This window comes from Mirounga angustirostris, unplaced genomic scaffold, assembly GCF_029215605.1.
Source record: "Mirounga angustirostris isolate CCGP_5_RB_7025 unplaced genomic scaffold, mMirAng1.0.hap1 SCAF_11, whole genome shotgun sequence".
NCBI lineage: Eukaryota > Metazoa > Chordata > Mammalia > Carnivora > Phocidae > Mirounga > Mirounga angustirostris.
The window spans coordinates 39,745,526-39,770,403 of NW_026991719.1; the positions used below are offsets into that span (position 1 = coordinate 39,745,526).

Sequence of the window (24,878 nt, forward strand, 5' to 3'; positions counted from 1 at the left end):
TGGCTCATATGTTTGCTCATTATTAATGTAGTTTGGAGTTGAAGACATTAACACCCGGCGTGTATAGCTAAACAATTGATTATTTAGGACACATGTATTTTTCTCCCCTGACAATAGTTGCAAATAAATGGTATCTTTATACAGATTTCGAAAATTGGTCCTACTCTTTAGATAAGAACTTAGCAGTTACCATGGTAGCTATTTGAATTGATGGAATATTAGTGGACTACTATGCTTTGTCAACATATTTTCCCTAGAAATAACTTAAGTGGAAAGAAAATGGATGTGATTCTTTGCATAAAGTTTCTCCTGTTTGTGGACTCATAAATGAGTGATGGATTAACACCTACCTGAGTAAAATTTTCACAGGAGGGAGTCCAGATACCAAAAGGGCCTCTACAGGGTACAATCACAGCCTCTTCTCTTAACTTTCGGTAACAAGGCTTACCAGTAATGAGAATTAGTTATACATATACATGTACACACACTCAAAATACATGGAGCTATAAACAGATTGATAGATATAAATGTGTGTGTATATATATAATTTTAAAATATTTAATTTTAAAATATATACACATAACCATACAGAACAAAGTAAAGTGTGAATAATACTGAATTAGCTAAAATCAAGATTGAATCCCCAAAAGACACTAATGAGTAACGTCTTTCTTCTTTTGTTAATGTTTACTCTAAGCCCATTTATAGTAAGAGGAGAAAGGGTTGAAAGATCACAATAGGGGAGTTTTTCCAAATCGTATCCACCAGCAGGCTGTCTCAGTCTAATGACTCATGATCTCTGAGGTGTACGATGGGGTTTGTTACTCTGAACTGAGTTTGCAATGAGTCACACACTGGCTGACTCACTTTCCTCCGTGACTAACCAGTGCGGGAGTTTGTCAGTGAGGGACCCACAACCCACCACAAGGCGGCACCCCAGGGAAGGAAGAGCCAAAGGTTACCGGGTTCCAAGAGAAAAAGATTCTTTGGGCTGCATGAGGGAAGTAGCATACAGCCACGAAACATATAATATACAGCTCGCTGATGAACTATTGCATCTGTGTAGTCAAGTCAGCAGCTGATAACAGCATTTCTCCAGTACTTTGCGAAGGACTGGTTGAAAGACTTAAAAAAAGAAACAGGTCCAAAAGGTGGCAAAGTGAATTTAACCTGTGGTCAGGGCCCTAATATTAACATAATTTGGGGGCACCTAGATGGCTCAGTCGTTAAGCGTCTGCCTTCGGCTCAGGTCATGATCTCAGGGTCCTGGGATCGAGCCTCGCATCGGGCTCCCTGCTCGGTGGGAAGCCTGCTTCTCCCTCTCCCACTCTCCCTGCTTGTGTTCCCTCTCTCACTGTGTCTCTCTCTGTCCAATAATAAAATCTTTAAAAAAAAAAAAAAAACATACAATTTGGAAGAAGAAAAAGAAAAACCTATTAAATGTTAGGCTGACTCCTTTTTTTTCTATTTAAAAAGAAAAAAACAATCAAGAATCTTCAGACACAAGAATTTCACACACATACAAAAAGCTATCCTTCATTAATTGATACCAGAGGTCAACAAACTTTCTGCAGAGGGCCAGATAGTAAATAGTTTATAGGCTTTGTAGGCCATACATGGTCTCTGTCACTCTGTCGTTGTATCCTGAGATCAGCCATAGACGATGAAGTAAATTAATGGGTATGGCTGTGTTCCAATAAAGCTTTATTTATAAACACAGGTACAGATACGGCCCCACAGGCTGTGGTTTGCCCTAAAACTAGGTGAAAACCTTACACTGGTTGGGCATCTAAGAGTTTGTAAAGGATTTTTAAACAAACACCACTTCATTCAGTGTCTGCACCCTCCCTCCAGTGAGTTAGGCCCTTGGACATACAATCTACACCTAACAAAATTCAAGAACAAGAATACTATCAAATAACGGGGCCAGATAACAAAAGATTCTTTAAGAATTACCATTTTCTTCCAAAGACTCTAAACATTACTTGTTAGATTATTTCTAATACTATGGGGAGTTTGATCCCTTAAAATCTAAGATTTCTAAAATTCAAATAAGCCAAACAAAACGTCATGGGCCAAAAGCTCATAATCAAAATTAAACCTTCTAGGTAATAATAAATGTTTTTCTTAGAAGCTGGAAAAGAGAAAAATAATTCTAAATTCTTACTGTTCTAACTACGCCCATTTTAAATACTAGATACCCTAAAAGAAGGCTTTTAAAAAATCTTACCTAAATATTTTTGATTGTATTATGATCAAACTGAAAGGCAAATAATAATTCAAAAAACTTGTTTTTCTTAGTTTAATTTTTTTTTTTTAGAGAGGGAGGGGAGGAGGGGAAGAGGGAGATAGAGAATCTTAAGCAGGCTCCATGCCCAGCTTGGAGCCTAACACGGGGCTGGATCCCACAACCCTGAGACCATGACCTGAGCCAAAATCCAGAGTCAGATGCTTAACCACCTGAGCCACCCCAAGAAAACTCTTCTTTTAAAACAGCATTTCTGGGGCACCTGGGTGGGTCAGTCGTTAAGCATCTGCCTTCGGCCCAGGTCAGGATCCCATGGTCCCGGGATCGAGCCCTGCATCAGGCTCCCTGCTCCACGGGAAGCCTGCTTCTCCCTCTCCCACTCCCCCAGCTTGTGTTCCTCCCTCTCTAGTGGTGTCTCTCTCTGTCAAATAAATAAATAAAATCTTAAAAAAAAAAAAAGAGCCAGGGCGCCTGGGTGGCTCAGTCGTTGGGCATCTGCCTTAGGCTCAGGTCATGATCCCGGGGTCCTGGGATTGAGTCCCGCATCGGGCTCCCTGCTCAGCGGGAGGCCTGCTTCTCCCTCTCCCACTCCCCCTGCTTGTGTTCCTGCTCTCGCTGTCTCTGTCTCTGTCAGATGAATAAATAAAATCTTAAAAAAAAAAAAAAAGAGCCATAAAGCTTTAAAAAAATAAATAAATAAAACAGCATTTCTGGGGCTCGGAGCCTGCTTAAGAGTCTCTCCCTCTCCCTCTGCCCCTCCCCCATCCCTCTCTAAAAAAAATAAATAAAAATAGAACAGCATTTCTAAGGACAATCTATAGATCAGTGCTGTTCAGATTTTAACGTAAATATGAATCCCCTGGGGATGTTGTTGAAATACAGAATCCAATTCAGTTAAGTCAGAGGTGGGGCCCAAGATGGCAATTCTAACAAGCTCCTACCTTGGAAATGTTGATTTTGGCTGCTTGGGAAATGGGGTCAGGAATTTGACATTAGCTCCCTGGTGGTTGTGCATTTTTTAAAGGGACTTAAGGAGAATTATCCAGAAATTAGGCCCATCTTTTCTTTAATGACTAGAAAATCCACAGCACTGTGTGTATTTGAGTTAAAACCCAAGAAAGTCAAGTTCCATCCAAACAGACGCTAAAATAGCACATCCAGTCCTGTGGCAAAATTACACCGTCAAAGGGAACTCGTATTTGCTGGCAGCCTTTCACCTGTCAGGCGAGCACAGCATGCTTTGGAGACATCATTTCTTTTCATTTTTCCACATCACAGAGGAGGCGCCTGAAGACAGAGCCTCTGCTCAAGGTCGGAATCACAATCCACCTGCCTGTCTCTATCTGCTACTTTTATTTATTTCTATTTTTATGTTCTGCTCTAATCATCTCATTCCCCTCCAGGTGGTAGATGGGATTGCTATTCCCAACTAGTTCTTCTTCTGTATAACAGGATTACTCATCCTTTTGATCATCATGGGGGAGAAGTACATGGCCCCCACTTACTTGACTTTGGGTTTGGCCCTAGGACACACACTGACTAATGGAAATGTGAGCAGATACGGCGCCGACCACCTCCAAGCCGAGGTTTTAACTGCGTTGCGTGGTTTGGATTGGGCTCCTGCTCTCCAGAGAACAGCATGTCCCAGCTGGAAACTGTTCCTTCAGCATTCCTTGTAACAATAAAAAATTGGACACCACCTATTGTCTATTAAAGATAATAATTATAAAGACACAGGATATGGAAGAATAGACAATGTAAAATTAAAAAAAAAAAACTAGGATTGCAGCTTTGGGAAACTGCAACATACATAAGCACGGGGCGGGGGGGAGGACAAAAGGGAAATATACCAAAATATAATCCAGATTTTGTTGGACTCCTGGTTAACTTTTAATCAACTTTCAGATTTCAAGGCAAGACTTTGTACAATATACCATCAGACTGGAGAAGCCATGAGCATGCCCTGCAAAAGTGAGAATGCCACACCTCAGAATTTTTTCTTTTTATGTGCACTAAAAACTCAGGGTCGCCAAGTTACTAGCAATGTGACCTTGTGTAAGTTAACCACCCTGCCTGTGTCCTCATCCATAAATGGATTTAATAATATCAACTTCTTGGGTTATTTAGCACATTAAATAGGGTAATATATTATATAAAGCACCTGACTTATACCTGCATTCAATGAAATACCTTTCTTTCACTACAGCTAGTAACACAGAAAACGGATGTTAATTAGATCTGTTATAGAAAGGAATTTATCAATGAAGCATTAACCAAAGATAATATTCAAGGCAATTTAAGACCCTCAGCAGTCCAGGAACTTATTAGCTACAAGCTTATTCTACAGCACACACCCCTTTTAGGGATCCTTGATTACACTGAGCCCACCCAGGTAATCCAGGATAATCTTTTCTTTTTTTTTTTTTAGTAGGTTCCACACCCAACATGGGGCTCGAACTCACGAGCTCACGGCCCTGAGATCACATGCTCTACAGACTGAGCCAGCCAGGCGCCCCCAGGATAATCTATTTTAAAGTCACCTGAGTAGCAACCTAATTCCATGGGCAATTTTAATTCCCCTTTCCTACTGAACATGTTCACAGGTTCCAGGGATTAGGACATAGACATCTTTGGAGGACCATTATTTTACCCAGCACACTGTGGGATTTCACGTATAGTAACTCAGTATTTAACCAACTGGCTGATATCATAGATTCCCACAACAGAGCACAAAGTGAACCACTCTCTTCTGATCTTATACTCTGATGTTCCCTGTGGTTGATCAACATTCAGTCTCTTAAATCAGAAAAGCACATTTCTGTAAGAAGTGTCCTTGAATGAATGAATGCTCTCCATCTATTCAGCCCTGCCAAAGGGCCTAGTGTGAGGGCCAAGTCTGATGGAGAATCACCCACAGTCCCTGCCCATGAAGCATTTACCAACTCGGGGGAGAGGGGAGACGAAGTGAAATCCCAGTAACACTGAAATCAGATTTCTGAAGTTCTGTGGAGCAGAAGCTAAGGTTGTGGGTGAAGGCTTTACTGAAAAAGGCATTTGGGTTAAATGTGTATGGAAGAAAAGAGAAGCAAGGGGCTGAAGGCATGGAGGCTCAGCATGGTATGCCAAGGGTGTAAGGAAACAGCCCCCCTTGGCTGGTGAGCACAGAAAGGGGCAGAGCGGGCAGGTGCAGAAGTGCGCCATTTACAAAATCAGGAGAGGATTGTTCCCAGGAGAAACCAGAAAATGCATTGCAACAAATGGGGGACAAGGAGGAGCTGAGGATAAGACAGGGGCAGGGGAAGGAGGCAGAGAACTTTTCTGGCCACCACCAAGTGCCAGTCACTGCATTTGTGCAAGACTATAGAAGGAATGCATGGAAAAACCATAAAGACCAAGAATGACAGTGGTTGCCAGGGGCTGGGAGCAGGGGGCTGTGGGAAGTCAGTGCTTCACGGGGACAGAGCTCCAGTTTGGAAGCCAAAAAGGGTCCTGGAGAGGATGGTGGTGATGGGTGCCCAACAACGTGAGGGTATTTAGTACTAATGAATTACATACATAAAAATGGTTAACATGGTAAATTTTACATTATGGGAGTGTCACCACAATTTTTTTTTAAATTGAAGAAAAAGAATAGGAATGGATGGAACTTGAGAAAGGAGTGACTCTGCTTACCAATTTCTCCTTCTAGTAGCCAAATATTGAAAAGTGGTGTTGTAAGATAAAGTAAAAAAAAAATCCTACAAGAAGCTTGGGCACCTTTGTAGGCCAAGGAGAAGAACCAACAGTAAGGGAAAGAAAGATAATATGGGACAGAGACAGTATAATTTTTAGAATAAATAAATGCCAGAAGAGGCAAGCGGAGTCAGAATCCAGAGAACACATGGGTGGGGGGAGCAGCTTTGGGTAAGGGGTGGGGGACTCTCTTCTCTGGAGTGGGGTGAGTGGGGTGAGGTACCACCACCAGAAAGGGTTAGAAAGGAAGGGCTGGCTGTGAGACAAGAGAGAAGTCAAGGATGTCAGAAGGTTAGGGAGAAGAGAAATGGAGAACCCCAATGTTTAAAAGCGAAAGAAATCTCTTTATCTGGGTCCCTGACCAAAATAGTAGAAGTCATTGCACAAGTGAAGGTTTAAACAGAGAACGGTTCGTCTTAGTTGCGGTTTTACCTCGAAGCGGCTCTGTTACCTTCGCTAAGTCAGTTCAACTTCTTAAAACAGCATCTTTCAAAGAAAGGGATTTGCTAAAATAATCCCACTGTCCCTTCCAGCTCTACATTTTAATGGTTTCAAGCAGAGAGTTTATCCTTCGCAGTGTCAGCTTACCTACCCCAGCCCCCAGAAAAAAACAAAAAAAACAAAAACGAAGTGGGAACAAAAGTCAAGGTGTATATAATTTAAATACCCTTGGGCTGATTTCACATCTCTCTTTTAATAGTGACAGCCACAACAAACAGATGGTTACTGCTGACAAGGGATGTGTCATTACAGTCCTAATGATAACTGATGTTTTTACAGCTCTTGACTGTTCATAGAGCACCTTCACGTATGAATCATTTGCGTTCTTCAGTGAAACTGGCGTGGCTATAGTCTTCTTCTATCCATTTTCCAGTTGAGGAAACTCAGCCTTACAGGTTGGTGAAATGCCCAGGGCCCCAGAGCAGATAAGTGACAAACCCAGGACTCGAATCCAGGGACTCAGGACTGAAGACACACGATTTAAAAAAACAAAAATTGTTTCTTAGGGGCGCCTGGGTGGCTCAGATGGTTAAGCGTCTGCCTTCGGCTCAGGTCATGATCCCAGGGTCCTGGGATCGAGCCCCGCAGCGGGCTTTCTGCTCAGCAGGGAGCCTGCTTCTCCCTCTCCCTCAGTCTCCCCCCTGCTCATGCTCTCTCTCTCTCTCTCTCCGTATCTCTGTGTCTCAAATGAATAAATAAAATCTTTAAAAAAAAAATTGTTTCTCAGACGCTGAGACACAGGATCTAAGATTTCCCACTTGGTGTCACAAGCACAAGAGAATGCAAGGGTCGAAAGAAATTTGCAGGGATTTATTCTTTCAATTGAGCCTGGCAAATAGTTCATTGAAATGCAAGTACAACCTTAATTTCCACATGATAAATGACAGGAATCCAAAGGGCAGAGATGGTCAAGGATTAGAATTCAACTGTTCCAATGTCCTAACATTCTTAGGATGAGAACACGGAGGCCTCCCCTGGGACAAACGGCTTGCGGGAGGCCAAGCCAATACTAGAACTCAGAGCTCCCACCAGGCCTAGGGCTCTTGGCACTGGCCAGGTCTTACGCAGCTTCTAAGAAAAGTTAACAACAGAACTGCTCCTTAACACTGAAATGGTTCCAATTTAAATAATATGAGGGGCTCATTCTCTCCTTTTTACACGTGCAAACCATATGGATGCTGCCTATTAATGTCCTAGATTTCTCTGGAGCAAATTCTCCTCACAAATGGGAGGGTTTGTAATGAGTCATGCCTCCTTTTAGTACAAAAGAGAAGTAAATGTGTCCAGTAAGGAACCCATCTGAGAGAACTTTAAATCAACTGAAAGTGCCTCCATCACCATCTTCTACCTAAAAAGTGTTTTCTAGACAAATTAAAATTGAAAAACTAAAAAAAAAATGAAATGCAAATATTTTGAAGAGGACCATATTGTCTAAGTAGTCCCATTTTCCTCCTTTGGCAATATTGTAATGAGTCAGCAGGTGCTTCACTACCAAAATTACTTTTATCACGAAGCTGAAAAATACTGAATGTTTCAACAGAAGACTCCACAAGGAGAATAGATGAGGACATGAAAATGATGTATATTATGAAACTGCAGATCCCACCTTATACGTTTTATGCAGAAAAAAACAGTATAAGGCTTCCGTTAGACTATAAAGGATTCAAGGACAAGTATGTCAAAGGAAGGGGAGCCCGTGTGAGGTGAGCAGAAATCTCTGATTCTCTTCCTTCAGGGCCCTTGGGAGCATCATGGTTAAGACGTACCAAGAGAAAGGATTTCTACTGAGGAAAATAAGTGAGCAAAACTTTTTGGTGAACACGCTAATGGAGGCTAATGTGACAAATGGACAATACCCACATTTGTCCAGTTCTAGAGCTGTAAGAGGAAGACTGAGATATTAGGCCAAAGGCTATTAAAAGGCAGAGTGAGGTCTCCAGTTTCACAATGTTTCAGGGATGAAGTTTTTACTAAAGGAGGAGTGCTCCCCCAAATACATAGCCAGGTTTCTCCTCAAAACAGTCGCCCAAATTTAAAATCAAGGGGACAGGAAGCTAAGGTCAAGACCCCCAAAGGGCAAGGTTTAATCTCCCACAGTGTTTCAGGCCCAAAAAGACAAAAGATCCTTTAGGGTTTCAATCAAAAGCCTGGAAGAACCAGGCCTGAGGAGCACAGGCAGCCATAGCTGGACTGAGTCTTCCTAAACCTGCAACCTGGCCTTGACTTAGCTCAACTCCCGATGGCACGAAGGTGATCAGCTCCTCACTATATTTACCTAACAGAGGAAAAGGAGGAAATCCTCTCTGGAGGAAGATGTGGTGTACAACTAGTAAGATTCTTCCACACAAAATTGCTTGTTATAAAATTAAATATTATGGTAATATTATGGCATGAGAAAAATTGCAAGAAAATGTAACCAATATTCAAGAGAAAACAAAGACAACAGATGCAGACTCACAGATGATCCAGATAATGGGATTCAGTAGACAAAACCTTTGAAATAATTGATTAATTGGTCAAAGGAAATGAGAGGAAAAAAAGAGGAAACGGATGGAAAGGTGGAGAATTTCAAAAAGGAACTAGAATCTATGCAAAAAAATCAAATGGACATCATAGAAAAATAAAATAGCTTAATTTAAGAAAAATATAGTGTCTGAAATAACTCAGATGGGTCAATTAGCAGGGTTGGGTTTTATAGCAGACTAGACATAGTAAACTCGGAATATAACTTAATGGAAAACACCCCTAGTAAAGCCCAAATAGAAAAGGGGAGGGGCACCTGGTTGGCTCAGTCCATAGAGTGGACTCCATCTCGGGGTTGTGAGTTCGAGCCCCATGCTTACTGTAGAGATTACTTAAAAATAAATAAAAAATTAAAATTTAAAAAAAAAAATAGAAAAGGGGAAAGAAAGAAAGAAAAAAAACATATCATAAGGAACATGAAGAGGTCTCCTGCCCATGTAACTGGAGAGCCAGAAGAAATTAAGAGACAGAACAGGGCAGTAGCAGTATTTGAAGAGACAATGGCTCGGAATTTTTAAAAAAGATTTACTTATTTTTAGAGAGAGAGAGCATGCAAGTGGGGAGAGGGGCAGAGGGAAAGGGAGACTCTCCAGCAGACTCCCCACTGACTGTGGAGCCTGACTTAGGGCTCAGTCTCAGGACCCTCAGATCATCGCCTGAGCTGAAATCCAGAGTCCGATGCTTAATCGACTGAGCCACCCAGGTGCCCCGAGAATTTTCCAATACTGATGAAAGACATCAACCCTGGGTGGTTCAGTCAGTTAAGTGTCTGCCTTCGGCTCAGGTCATGATCTCAGGGTCCTGGGATGCAGCCTGGCATGCGGTTCCCTGCTCAGCAGGGAGTCTGAATCTCCCTCTCCCTCTGTTCCTCCCCCTTGTTTGTGCTCTCTCTCTAAGATAAATAAAATCTTTTAAAAAAATGTTTTTAATACCAGTAATAGTTTTATGGTGGAGTTTACTGAAATCGGGGGAAAAGCCACAATCTTGGCATTAAGCCTGATGGAGTAGCAGAATAAGATGGGACTCTAGAGGTGAACAGTCCAAACCTCATGTTAGGCCAAAACTGAAGCCCAGAGCATTAAGAACAATGTGCCCAGCACCCACGGCTATTTAGAAGCTGACTAGAAACCTGAACAGCATCCTTCTAACTTCTAGTCCAGCCCTGTGATGCTCGCACCAGGCCGGTCCAAGGTCAAATCTAATAAAATGTGAAAACTCTCTGTGTAATGCTTTGATTTTAATGAACATATATTTTCACTGATAGTGATGGAAAATCACTGCTAGTGATGCAAAATACCACACACCAGGTGCTCATTCACTGACTACGTAGACATGGAGACCCAACATCATCACTGGGAAGAGCTCCTACACACACACACACACACACACACACACACACACACACACACACTGACCCTGGTCACTCTGTGAACCTGATGTTCACAGGCAGAGCAGAAAAACATGTCAGAGAGGTAGAGAAAGGTATGGCCAAGGGCTATCACTTAAACCCCAGCAGTCAGGCTATTTCTGTGTGTCTCAAGGCCTTTCTCCATAACATGGGTAAGAACACGCATGGTGAACAAAGGAAAATATCCCACAGTGCCCTCCCTAGAGGTAAAGAAAAGACAACAGCTGACCCTCTGCATAGATTCTTTATCACCAAAGCACATGGTGTCCCCTCAGTACCCGTGGCCTTTTAATTTCCCACAGATGTTTTGGGGAAAAATATCACCCGTCAAATCTGAGGCATTATGATTAGCTAAAACAGCCATACCTCTTCCTCTTTAGGAAATTCATTAAGACTCCATTGTTTTCCTCCATTACCTTTTCCTGGTCAAATACATGTCATGTTTTTGTTTATTTTCATTGTCAAAACACAGTCCAAGACCCTCCACCCCACACATACAGCTGGGCTGCCAGACAGGCAAAGCTGACCTCTGTGGTCCCAGATCCCAACCTCTGTACACAAGCCACCCTTCAGAACACCCAAAATATTGACAGCGAGCATAACAAGAAAATTTTGCTATCATTAATCGGGAACAAAAATATAGTTATTTACAAAACCAGCAAATCAGTTCAAATATTTTCCAATGTGGGGATTAGTATTCAAAGGACAAGAGGGCCCCTAACACCATTCAGTGGGGCATCTGAGGCTCCTGCTAAAACTATCACCTTGAATTTGTTAGTCATTTTCCTATCATAACCTTCTTCAATGTAAATACTTCTTTACTAATAATCCCTGGTAAAACCCAAGTCACTGTTTTGTTTTGTTTTGTTTTTTAAGATTTTATTTATTTATTTGACAGAGAGAGAGATAGCGAGAGCAGGAACACAAGCAAGAGGAGTGGGAGAGGGAGAAGCAGGCTTCCCGCCGAGCAGGGAGCCCGATGCGGGACTCGATCCCAGGACCCTGGGATCATGACCTGAGCCGAAGACAGACGCTTAACGACTGAACCACCCAGGTGCCCCCAAGTCACTGTTCTATGTGGTTGTTTCAATAACTCAGCTCTATGCTTATTCATGATTTCTGTACAGCTCTTGCTAGTATTTTAACCTTACGCAGGAGGATGTGTGTTCTCGCTCTCCCTCTGTCTCTCTCCCTCTCCTTCCCTCGCTCCTTCCCCAGAAATTATAGTACGTATAGGCTATGTATTTATACATCAGTAGATATAACTTGGGAAGGAGAATTCACATTATGCAACATGTCAGGAATATAGTATATAAAACATTTTTTTTTAAGATTTTATTTATTTATTTGACAGAGAGAGACACAGCGAGAGAGGGAACACCAGCAGGGGGAGTGGGAGAGGGAGAAGTAAGCTTCCCGCCGAGCAGGGAGCCCGATGCGGGGCTCAATCCCAGGACCCTGGGATCATGACCTGAGCTGAAGGCAGACGCTTAACGACTGAGCCACCCAGGCGCCCCTAGTATTTAAAACATTTTACACTATTGTCTAGGCTATCAAACTAGCTCTTGGAAAAACAAAACCTGAATACCTGCCAATATCATCTCAATTAGTATCCTCTTTCAATCTGTTAAAATGCCTTGATTTGCTCAACTGGGAATAGTTAAAAATATTGATTTTTCTTTCTTTTAATTTTATTTTATTATATGTTAGTCACCACCAAAATATTGATTTCTCTAACTCAAACTAGTCATGGCCTTCTAAAAATACTGAACTACGGCCATTTGAATTTACGATATTTTAAGCCAGCAGCAAAGACAATACAGAGATTCAGTAAGAAACTGATCTATAAATAGAGTACAGTGAGATATGATCTACATCGTTCGTTCTCTACAAAATAAAAGGAAAAGCATGCCATAAGAAAAAATGCTAAGAAGATATTTGTTAACGTAAGTGAAAGTTCTCTTTTCACCCATAAATAGTAACACATCTGTTATTTTGACAGAGGATTAGTCGGCTTGTGGATGTTTCATGCCTCTAACTTGTATCAGTGGCCAGTCTAGGAACGGCACAAGGCAGGAGGCAAACATGTGAGAGGGATAAGGGGGTCTTTAGGCCCTTCAAGTGCCTCCTATTTTATGTTTTGGTCCCTTCACAGTTCACCTGTATTTCTAGGATCAGTAGAAATGGGCTTGAAGGAGGAAAAATTTAGATCTGTGTTCTTTACTTCTAACAGCTCTATTAACACATACAAATTTGTACTAAAACAAAGTTCTGGAGAAACTCAAACAGACCCAAGGTTACTCTACTACCTCTGGAAGTCAGGGTCACTTCATTTATGTTTTTCTAAGAATATTTACCGGTATACACTTCATGTATATTTCAACCAAGCTCCTGCACATATATTGTAACCATACTTCCTCTTAACGTACACTGGTCCTTAAAAAAATCCTTGAATAGGTAGTACATCAGAAATATTTAAATTCAGGGGCGCCTGGGTGGCTCAGTTGGTTGAGCATCTGCCTTCGGCTCAGGTCATGATCCTGGGGTCCTGGGATCGAGCCCCGCATCGGGCTCCCTGCTCAGTGGGGAGCCTGCTTCTCCCTCTGCCTGCCACTCCCCCTGCTTGTGCTCTCTCTGTCAAATAAATAAATAAAATCTTTAAATAAAACCCAATACTTAAATTCAGGTTTCCACTCTGAATAGTTTGTAACAGCTGCAAAAATGCACACACATTAAGATTGGGTAAACTACTACTGCTTCTCAGTACAAGATCTTCAATTTTCACCCATGGCGCAGAAGAACACAGATGAACAACCCCCATCAATCAGATCTCTCTCTTTTTTTTTTAAATCAAATCTCTTTTCATTTCCTGACATTCTCCTTCCCCCAAAATGCCTTTTAAATTGGGATGCTAGGGACAAATCAATGGCAAATACTAAAGCATGTGTCATAACAAGAAGGTCCCCAATGCTCAAGGGTATCCACGGCAGTTTCCAGAATGAGGAGGAAAGAGAGGTTTCCCCGTTCTCCAGCACATTACAGCAGCTTCCCCATCCTACAGCATCAATGGTATCTCATCAAGGCCAAAAAGAAACTGGGGCTGTCTTAAATATGCTTTGGATAAAAGGATAAGGACAGAGGACTCGGCAGGAGAATCAAAGGAGGATGCTAGCAAACATGGGACCATCTTAGCTGGACTCATCTTAGATGCAATTAGATGCACCTGGGGTCAAAACTGTCCTCCCTGCTGGTGACCCAAGTCACTAATCACATATCCCTGCTCCAGGCAAATGCAGTATATTGCTTTAAAAAAAAAAATGGCTGCAATTATCCTCCTCTATCTCTGCTCCTTCCAACATGACACAGCTCCTCCCTTCAAGAGATGGAAATCTATTTCGCCACCTCCTGGATCAGGGCTGGCTTTGTGACTCGTTTGGGCTAACAGAATTCAGAGGAAGTAACCTTGTGGCAGTTGCAAGCCAAGGCCTCAGGAGGCTTTGTGTGCGCCCCGCACTCTTAGGACCCTGCCACCCACAGTGTGAAGAACCCCAGGCAAGCCTGGTTAAAGAGTAAAAAAAAAAAAAAAAAAAAAAAGTTGGGGCACCTGGCTGGCTCAGTCGGTAGAGCATGTGACTTTTGGATCTCAGGGTTGTCAGTCTGAGTCCCACGTTGGGCATAGAGATTACTTTAAAAAGGAAAATTTTTAAAAAACTATATGTAGGGCGCCTGGGTGGCTCAGTTGGTTAAGCGACTGCCTTCGGCTCAGGTCATGATCCTGGAGTCCCTGGATCGAGTCCCGCATCGGGCTCCCTGCTCAGCAGGGAGTCTGCTTCTCCCTCTGACCCTCCCCCCTCTTATGTGCTCTCTCTCATTCTCTCTCTCTCAAATAAATAAATAAATCTTTAAAAAAAAAAAAACTATATGTAAAGAGCTGAGGCCATCCTAGAAGAGCCAGCGCCCCCCTACCCCCAAACCCACCCAGCAGACAACCTGCCCAGATCTAAAGAATTGCCCGGCTGAGTGCTGTCCAAATTGCCAACTCACAGAATCAAGAGCTAAACTAAATGCTGGCTGTTTTAAACCACTGACTGGGGTGCCTGCACGGCACCTGCCTTCAGTTCAGGTCATGATCCCGGGGTCCTGCTTGGCAGGGAGTCCGCTTCTCCCTCTCCCTCTGTCCCTCCCCCCTGCTCGTGCTCTCTCTCAAATAACTAAACGATAAATAAAATAAAACCACTGATAAAATGATATTGTGGTGTTTTGTTAAGCAGCAAAAAGCTAACTGCTACAGTAAGGAAAGGATTCACTCAGTGAACATGTAGTAAATGCCTTCATATGTGTGAAGTAGTACTCTCAGTAATTACTGGGGGCACAAAGATTAATAATGCAATCATGCCAACATTTAGGCATCTCCTCCGATGACGTTAAAAGAAGGGTGAATAACAAGATCTACTCAGAGGATAGGAAGGCTCACTCAAAGAGGTCACATTGGAGTTGGTTTTTAGAGAAAAAAATACGAAGTCACCGGTAGATAGGAATGGACATCAGAAGCAGACGAGAAACAGCCATGTGCAAAAGCACAGATGCAGGGAAGAACTCACGGAATGTTCTAGGAATGGCAAATAGTTTAGGACAGATGGAGTGTGGGGAGGACATGGCAGATGACGGAACAGGAAAAGCAGGTTGAAGGCAAATAATGAAGGGTGTCACACTGTAAATCATGCTAAGGAATCTGAATGCCTCTTGTAGGCTATAGAGAGCTACAAATCACTTTTGAGTAGGAAATGACATGATTAAATCTGTGTTTTAGGAAAGGCAAGCTGATGACAAGTGGGGGATTAGAGGCAAGGGCAAGACTCAGGGAGATCGGCTGGAAGTCTATTCCTACAAATCCCAAAGGGGACCTGAACCAAACTAAATATAGCTTCTGAGCGGGACAGGGGCCGTGTGGGAGGATAGAGACAGTGCCAAGATTTCTACTTCGGGATCTTGGATTAATGGTAAATACATTAATTAAGGCAGGAAAGCAGAGGAGCAGACTGAAAAGGAACAACACGTGTGTTTTATAAAGGCGCCTATGGGATATCCAGTGGGCAATGTCCAGGAGGCAGGTAAGGATACAGATCTAGACCTTCTGTTGAAGGACAGGTGGTGAGAGCAGGAGATAAAGACCTGGGGAGCCTTTTGAACACAGGGCAGAGGGAGAGGGACAACTCAAGACCTAAGAGTGAACATGAACACAGGGCACCGAGGGGAAAAAATATAGGTGGAGAAGAGAAAAGGATAATAAATGGCAGAATACCAAGAGGCATTGATATTTCAGAGGCAAAGGAAAGAAGGAGCATCGACCAGTGGCAACCCTCCTTGGGAATGGAAGAGGGGAAGGATCATTCAGCAAGTATGGATTATGAATTAAGGAAAAATGGATACTCATCCATTTTGCCACATTCCTTCCTCTAGCCAAGTCATCACCAGGCTCTTCCCTAGGGTTCTTCCCACTCCAGAGGGGCCCTGAGGACATAATCAGTGTTAGGGGGAGACCAAAACAGGGGCCACTTTGAGTAACAGCACCCGTGTCCATGTATCTTATTGAAAAACACGCTTTTTCAAACCCCTTCTCTGGCACCTGCTGCAACAAAGAACATTCCCAACTTTCATTCTTAGGGCACTTATTTGAAATGAGCTTATAATTAATATACTGCATTTTCCAAACAGATTGCCTTTACATATTTTCAATAACTAAAAGAGAGATTTTTAAAAAATAACCCCAAAGTAGGCAAAAGCTTTATAAACAGAACACAAAAAGCAAGAGCCATAAAAGAAAAGGAAAATCCACCATTGGACATCATTAAAAATCATCAAAAGATTGCACGAAGATAGTGAAAAGGCAAGCCACACACTGGGAGAAAATATTTGTAATAATACGTGTATCTGACAAAGGACTCCTCTACAGAATAGAAAAGAACTCAAACAGAAAAAAAAAAGCCAACTCAAAATCGGACAAAACATTTTAACAAAAATTTCACAAAAAGATATCAAAATGCCAGTAGGTATATGAAATGGCATCTAACATTAGGCACTAGGAAACATAAATTAAAACCATAAGGACCACCTCACACCCATTAGGATGACTACTATCAAAAGGGAGCGGAGAGGAGGACACAGAAAAGGAAAGAAAAGAGAAAAAAAGAAAAAAACAGAAGAACAGGGGCGCCCGGGTGGCTCAATTGGTTGAGTGTCTAACTCGATTTCAGCCTAGGTCGTGATCTCAGGGTTGTGGGATTGAGCCCCGACTCTGTGCTGGATTTGGGGTGCAGGCTGCCTGGGGCCTAGGGTTCTCTCTCTCTTTCCCCCCCTCTCCCTCCCCCCCAACTCACTCACGTGCATGTACACGCACGGTCTCTCTTAAAAAAAAAAAAAAAAAAAAGGGAAGAAAAGAACAAGTGTTGGCAAGGATGTGGAAAAACCGGAACCCCCTCCACACTTTTGAGAATGAAACATGGTGCCGTAGCTATGGAAAACAGTATGGTGGTTTCTCAAGAAATTTAAATAGAATTACCATATGACCCAGCAGTTCCACTTCCAGGTATGTGCCCCAGAAAACTGAAAGCAGGGTCTCGAAATATCTGTACACCCCTGTTCAGAGCAGCACTATTCACAATAGGCAAAAGGTGGCAGCAACCTAAGTGTCCACCGACAGAAGGACAAGCAAAATTTGGCATATGCATACAGTGTAATATCATTCAGCCTGAAAAAAAATTCTGACAAGTAACACGACACGAGTGAATCTTAAGGACATTGTGCTAAGTACAATAAGCTGATTACAAAAGAACAAGTACTCTGGGATTCTACCCATATGAGGTACTTCAAGTGGTCAAATTCAGAGACAAGGGGCACCCAGGTGGCTCAGTGGTTAAGCGTCTGCCTTCGGCTCATGTCATGATCCCAGGGTCCTGGGATCGAGCCCCGCATTGGGCTCCCTGCTCTGCGGGGAGCCTGCTTCTCCCTCTCCCACTCCCCCTGCTTGTGTTCCCTCTCTCACTGTGTCTCTGTCAAATAAATAAATAAAATCTTTAAAAAAAAAAATTCAGAGACAGAAAATAGAATGGTGGTTGCCAGGGGCTGGGGAAAGAGAAACCAGGGACTTATTGTTTCATGGGCACAGTTTCAGTTCTGCAAGATGAAAACCGTTCTGGAGATGGATGGTGCTGATGGTGGTTACCCAGCATGGTGAATGTGCTTAATGCCACGACTGTACATGCAAAAGTGATTACCGTGGAAAATCTTACGTTATGTGTATTTTACCACAACTAAATTTTTTTGAAATTTTAAAACCCACAGGGAGATACCCATTTGCCCCCCTACCAAAAACGGCTGAAGCTAAAAAGACCCCCAAAACCAAGTGTTAGTGAAAGTACAGATCAAATGGAACTCCTGGGCGCCTGGGTGGCTCAGTCATTAAGCGTCTGCCTTCGGCTCAGGTCATGATCCCAGGGTCCTGGGATCGAGTCCCGCATCAGGCTCCCTGCTCCGCGGGAAGCCTGCTTCTCCCTCTCCCCCTGCCCCTGCTTGTGTTCCCTCTCTCGCTGTGTCTCTCTCTGTCAAATAAATAAATAAAATCTTAAAAATAAATAAATAAACAAACAAATGGAACTCCTTACACCACTGTGGAATTTAAATTGGTACAATCACTTTGGCAGGCTATTTGGCAATTATCTACTAAAGCTAAATAGAAGCCTCCTCTACTACCCTGCAACTCCATTCCTAGGTTATGTGCTCAAGAGAAATGAGTGGGCATGTGCACCAAAAAACGTAAGCAAGAATGTTCCTAGCAAGAATGTTCCTAGCAAGAATGTTCCTAGCAAGAATGTTCAGGGTCACCTGCATGGCTCAGGCGGTTGAGCCTCTGACTCTTGGTTTCAGCTCAGGTCTGATCTCAGGGTCATGAGATCAAGCCCCGCGTCGTCCTCCTCTTCTTCAGCCTCCTAGTCGGCTGGGGGAGATTCCTTCCCCCTCCTTCTCCTCTCCCTCTGCTCCTCTCCCCCGCCCCCGCATGCTCTCTCTCTCTCTCTAATAAATAAAATCTTTAAAAATAAAAAAAGAATGTTCATAGCTGCTTTATTCATATTAGCCACACACTGAAAACAACCAAAACTCCCAACAGAATGGATAAACAAATGTACTATGTCCATACACTGAAACTGCAAATCAACAATAAACTAGAATAAATTACTACTACACACAATAACATGGGTGAATCTCCTAGATATTATGTTAATGTGAAAGACATACACAAGGATCCCTTCTGTAACATACTATTTATATGGAGCTTAACAGGAGACAAAACTAATGGATGGAGTTTTTTAAAATCACAATGTGAAAAACAAAAATCGTAATATGGCTACCTTCATTCAGGTTAGAAGCAGGGTAAAAACTAACCAGAAGGGGAAAGAGGAGAAAATCAGGGGTGGTGGATGTGTTCTCCATCTTGACATGGGTGTACGCACGTGTCAAAATTCACTGAGCAGGACACGTTGGAATAATGCATTTTACACTTTATTGTATGGATGCCATACCTCATAAAACAAAATATCTCTACAGCCCTTCATGTCTCTACAATGAGATTGTTAGGATTCAAAAACAGAATAAAACCTCAACTTGTTGCTCTCTTCCTTTCTGCCCTAGAAGATTAGACCCTATTCCTATTAGAAGCGTTAGAGAGGGGCGCCTGGGTGGCTCAGTGGTTAAGCGTCTGCCTTCGGCTCAGGTCATGATCCTAGGGTCCTGGGATCGAGCCCCGCATCGGGCTCCCTGCTCGGTGGGGGGCCTGCTTCTCTCTCTCCCACTCCCCCTGCTTGTGTTCCCTCTCTCACTGTGTCTCTCTCTGTCAAATCAATAAATAAAATCTTTAAAAAAAAAAAAAAAAGAAGAAGCGTTAGAGAGATGATTAGTTACTTCCCAGGCTCCGGAGTCAGATAAGGAATCTAAGTCCCACGCAGTGCAATTACGTGCTCCTAAATGTCCACGAGCTTTCCTGAAGCCACTCCCTATCCCTGGGGTCTTTACAGTAAGAACCTCTCAGTCCTTAGTGTAGTCTATACTTTCTGAGTCAGAGCTCCCAATTTGCCTTCTACTGGTTAAGAGTCCAATTTGGCCATTTTAAGCTTCGGGAACAGCATCTGACTTTGTTTTACATCCTCACTGGCAGGGGCTAATTAAATCCCTCTTCGGCCGTAAAGGCAGAATGTCAAAAATCACAAGATATCACCACATTCCGGCATTATGATGAATGCATACACCCCTAGGAAAGAGAAGGCTTCATTCTCTTCAACAGCCATTTTGATGCCTGTCCCTTAACAGTCAATATAGTAATAACTTTAGCTTCCTTCTGAGAGCATCATGAGCCATGGCCCACCATTCTCAGAAGATAAAAATCCAGGGGCGCCTGGGTGGCTCAGTCGTTAAGCGTCTGCCTTCGGCTCAGGTCATGATCCCAGGGTCCTGGGATCGAGCCCCGCATCGGGCTCCCTGCTCTGCGGGAAGCCTGCTTCTCCCTCCCCCACCCCCCTGCTTGTGTTCCCTCTCTAGCTGTATCTCTCTCTGTCAAATAAATAAAATCTTTAAAAAAAAAAAAAGATAAAAATCCACAGAGATGGAACCCCCCACCCCCCTTCTTCTACCATTCATAACACTGTGCTACCCAGCTATTGGAAAAGGGCCTTAATAGGCAAAACTTTGTATTTCAATGATCCTCAAAGGCAAATTCTTTTAAACTGCGTCAAAATGAAAAATGGTCTCAATTTGATTGTCTTTGATCCCATATGAAACCTGCCATTAATTTAGTAAAATGGGTGAATTATGAAGGTACGTCGTGTATGTTCAGCTTGGTAGAAGAAAACGGACAAGATGGTTAAAAAAAAAAAAAAGGCTGGTTTAAAAGAAGCAGCCTAATGCATCCATATTCTGACAAGTGGTATGCTAAGTCAACAGTGAGAGGTAGTTTTTGTCAAAAGCAGATGCGGTTATGTCGGCTCAACAGGGTGACTTGTTAAGTGTGTCCCAAATGAAATTATTCCCCCAAATTGGCCGTTTTATACAGTTTCGTTAAGTGTTTTTCAAAGCAAGTATCAAACAACAACTGGTTAAATGTTAAATGCAAAGCCACACGGTCACAACAGAAAAGCAATGCTTCTTTTAGGAGAGTAAAAAGTAATGCAATAGAACGACATGCAGGATTTTATTTAAATACATTGTCTAGAATAGAATAAGCCATTTTCTCCTTGCACAATACCTCAAAATAGGTTTCACTTCGTAAGAGTCTATATAAATGTCAAGATACTGGAATGCAGTAATTATAAAGCCGGCTAGGTGTATTAATTGTTCTACATACCTGTGGTTTTTCTGATTCCTGTACTAGCTTACTCATGTATATTCACTCTTATTTTTCAGAAGCCACTTTGGAAAGCTCCCGTTTTTGGCTTCCACACTGCCACCTGTAGACATAAAAAAGAAATAAGCCTTATGTATTATTCATCAACCACGCATCTTTTCTAGGCAACTAACAGGGACAATTGGAAAACAAGTAGCAAAATATTTGCTCCAAGAGATAAAAGTGTTCTTTCTCCTCTGTGGAAAATTTCTAAGGAGTCCCTCTCCCCCAATGGTTTGGTAAATTACTCAGATATCGAAACATGCATTAAGTCTCAGATCAACACCACTCTCTGATCAGTTCATTAAAGAACGAGATGGAGTCACAGAACTCATCCACATGCCAATCTACAACCATTTCAAGATCTGCCATTTCAAATCAGAAGACAACTTAACCACTCTGTTAATTGGGTAATTAAGAATTCCGTAAATTACCACAAAGAAGAAAAAAAATGAGGGAGAGATCCAAGCAAAGGGTACTTTCTCACACGGTCATAAAATGTAAAATGTCTCTTTAGAATAATAATATCAATTCTAAAATGAACTGGTGCTTTCTCCGTTCTAAACAGCAGTTAGGTGGGGTTATTTTCATAATGCCCTACTCCCATTTTGAATGTGAATGTAGAGTGCTGAAAGGTCTTTCAGACACCCCACAGATTTCAATACAGGTAGGTCTTTTTTTCTTTAAAAAAAAAAAAGTCAGATGAATCAAAATCTATGAGCAGAACAAGCAATAAATAAAAATCCACAAACTATCAGTTAGTCAAAGGAGCCATGAGATGTGAGGGATATGTGTGTGCCCGCGCGTGTGATGAGAGTCAGAGACAGACACACAGATTCTAGAGTTAATTGAGAATAACAGACCAAACCAGGGTGTGTTTTGTGTAAGAGAGAACAGAGAGACAAAGATTATCTCGGGTTAATTGAGACTAACAGACCAAACCTGTGTGTGTGTGTGTGTGTGTGTGTGTGTGTGTGTGTGTGTGTGTGAGAGAGAGAGAGAGATACAGATTCTAGAGTTAATTGAGAATAACACACTGCGCCGCGTGTGTGTGTGTGTAAGAGAGACAGAGAGATACAGATTCTAGAGTTAATTGAGAATAACACACCGCGCCGCGCAGCTCTTTACCTCCTCGGAGTCCCACAGTCCACCGAGAACAAGTGCCCCAGCTCCAGCACCTTAAGCCAAAGACGCAAGCACCACCCCCACCCCCACCCCCACCCCCAGCTCCACCCCCACCCGCTAGGCGAGCTAGCGCCAGGAGCCACCCAGCCAGTATGCCCGCCGAATCCGCAAACCCTGCGGACTTTTTTTTTTTTTTTGGCCCCATCAGAGATCCGTTCCCCACTTACCTGCAATTTACTTTAACGCCCCGAAAGTCTGGCTCGCTTGAAAGAATTGCAGCCAATCCAAGAAAATCACGTCTCCTGGAGCCACTCTCCTCCTTCTCCCTAGGACGGACATTCACCCACACTCACACTCCCTTCCTTCCCGACCCCGAACACGCGCTGGGCCATCCCAAGAGGCTCGTTGGGGGCCCGCCAGCGACCAGTCCTGCTCCCACGTGCCTCCATTAAACCCTCGTCCAAACGTGCACAAGGCGCCAAGTGCATGTGCACCGTCCGCCTTCAGAGATAAGTTCGGCAAACCCCATCCCACCCTCCCCCCCACCCCACTCCGGCCCCCGAAAGCGCGAGCGAGCGCGCGGGCTCAGGCACCCGCCCGGCAGACAATACTCCAGCAACTCCTGCCTTCCCCGCACACGCCCCGGCTGGTCCTGCCACCACTCTCGTTTCCCCAGGTTTCTACAGTCCCGAGGGCCCCGAGCAGGGGGCCTCCGGATGGTTGCTGGGTGTAGACTGCGAAGAGAGGAGCGACCTGCGCGCACCACCGAGATGGGGGGGGGGGGGCGGTCGCAGTCCTCCGCAGCCACTCCGGGGCTCGGCTCTCGAGGAGGGGGTGGGGGTGGGGACTGTGAGACCCGAGGGGGAGAATCCCCAGGGAGGCAGCCTCTCCGCACCTCTTCCCCACGTAGCACAGCGCGCGCGCACAAGCGGGCACACCAAGGGGCCGTGCACCTTCCCGCTGCCCCCGGACCTGCCCGGTCCTCGTCCCCGAGCGTGGTGGCCTGGACGCCAAGGCGTCCGGCCTGCGGCGGCCCTGGAGGGGGCAAGAGCGCCGCGCTCAGGGGTGCCCACCTGCGCGCAGGGTAGCCGAGGCGGCCGGTGAGCCGCCCGCTGCGCCGTGTCCGCTGCAGGAGGAGGTGTAGGCGGCCTGAGCCCCGGACTCCAAACGTCTCCTCGCTGCCCAGCCGTGCGGTCCTCGCTTCCTTTCCTCCCTGAGGGTGAGCCTCCCACCTTAGCCCGCAGGTTCTGCCACCGTCCCTCTGCCCGCCGGAGCCTGAGCTGTCCTCCCCGCCCCTTTCCCGCCGCCCCGCGCAGCGCCGCGCTCCGCCCCCCGCCCTCCCCTCCCCGCCCGGGCCCAGCCGGGGGCTGCGGGCTCCGGGCCTCGTGTCGCAGCTTCCCACACCCGGGCGGTGGGGGGTGGAGGGGTTCCGCCTAGACCCCGCGCTCCTGACCCGCTCCCCTCTCCCGCGCCAGCGGCGGCCACCCGCGCTCACCCCGCGGTCAAGGGTGTGGGCACCGCGCGCGCTCTGCCCTCGCTCTTCCGGCGTCTCCACTCCCCGCAAGGCACCTTCCACGGGCCCGAAGGGTGCCTCGTTTCTTGGGGGGGAAGGGGGTTGGTGAAGCGGGGTGGAGTGAGCAAAAGAGAGAAGGCAAAGAAATTAGCATGTCAACTGCCAGGGGATACAAGTTGCTGCCTGTGCCTTGTTTCTGTTACATTAAATACCTGGATGTGCTGCTTTCCTTGTTACGACCGCAGCAATATTCAGAGGCATGAATATCAGATTTCCAAGCTAATTGGTTGTAGGGGCTTTTTAAAAATTTAATGATGCAGAAGACAACCGATTCACTCTTTTTAAAAAGTTACTTAATATATGTGGCCACATTTCTAATTTTAAGTAATAGCAAAATATAAATAACAGAACAGCTGTGTTTTACAGAAACAGATCCAGTTTGTATGTGTTATTTAAGCCCTCCGTAATTATATTAATTGGGTTCGTTTTAAAGTGTACTTTAGGTATTTCTTAAGAAAATGAGCTCAGAATTTAGGGATTAGGAATCCATAATTTATAATTTGGCTTTTTGCCATTATTCTAAAATGTCAATTTCATGGAAATTATTAAATGTGGTTATGTAGAAAAATGGATCCTTTTTCTCCCGAGTTGGCAACATTCTTAGATTTGGCAAAGGACGGATTTTTTTTTTTTAAACGAAGAAATAATAAAATTCTCATTCATTTTCTAGGGATGGGATATCTGGTTTAGCAGCTTTTTCTTTAGTGTTTCTCTCTTTGAGGCAAAGTTCCTTTCTGCTTCCTCTTATATTTGTTTTGTTCAAAATTTTCCCCCTAAATATAAATAAAGCTATAGATACCATGATTTTTGAGCCTTTGTTTTCCTGAAGGGATAGGGAAATGAATTATAATCAATTATCAAAGTCAACTCCAGGCTCCTGATACTAAGTTTCACACTGATTAACCCTGTTTTTCGACTGCTTTTAGTAATTTAACCTAACACTTGAGAACCAAGAGTGGTTTTTTTTTTTTTAAATTCCATCCCTAGAAGAATGAAATGCACACTTTTTAATTAACATTTTGAACGAAAATTAAATTGACTAATGAAAAGCGTATTCGTAGTGCATTTGTTGCTGGGTAAATGAGGACAACGTGGATGATAAACAGCATTCTGAAGAAGAGGCTCTGAAGCAAAGAAAACAGTCTTTAGAAAAACTGATGATCCCCTTTTCAAGGCAAGGATAACAAATACCAGTAATTATGCAAAGAAGGACTGCTGCCTCTCTTCTCTCTGCTTTGGTTTTGTGGCTGGGCCTGCATTTATCTCTTTTGATCATCATAATAAAAGTAAAGTAATTCAGCATTCCGGTGACATTGCTTAGTAAATTAGCAATTTGAAA

The 24,878-nt window shown here is 43.8% G+C and overlaps 1 long non-coding RNA gene across 3 annotated transcripts in view; it reads right to left on the bottom strand.

Moving 5' to 3' along the window:
• LOC135361922 (uncharacterized) overlaps nt 1-23,222 on the bottom strand; it is a 71,826-nt gene extending 48,604 nt beyond the window's left edge. For all 3 annotated transcript variants that reach the window (XR_010406092.1, XR_010406091.1, XR_010406090.1), the window contains exons 1-3: nt 23,040-23,222; nt 22,194-22,292; nt 20,803-20,905 (exon numbers count right to left, since the gene is read on the bottom strand). This is a non-coding gene — a long non-coding RNA (uncharacterized LOC135361922). The remainder of the gene's footprint in view (nt 1-20,802; nt 20,906-22,193; nt 22,293-23,039) is intronic.
• Between the last annotated feature and the right edge of the window lie 1,656 nt (nt 23,223-24,878).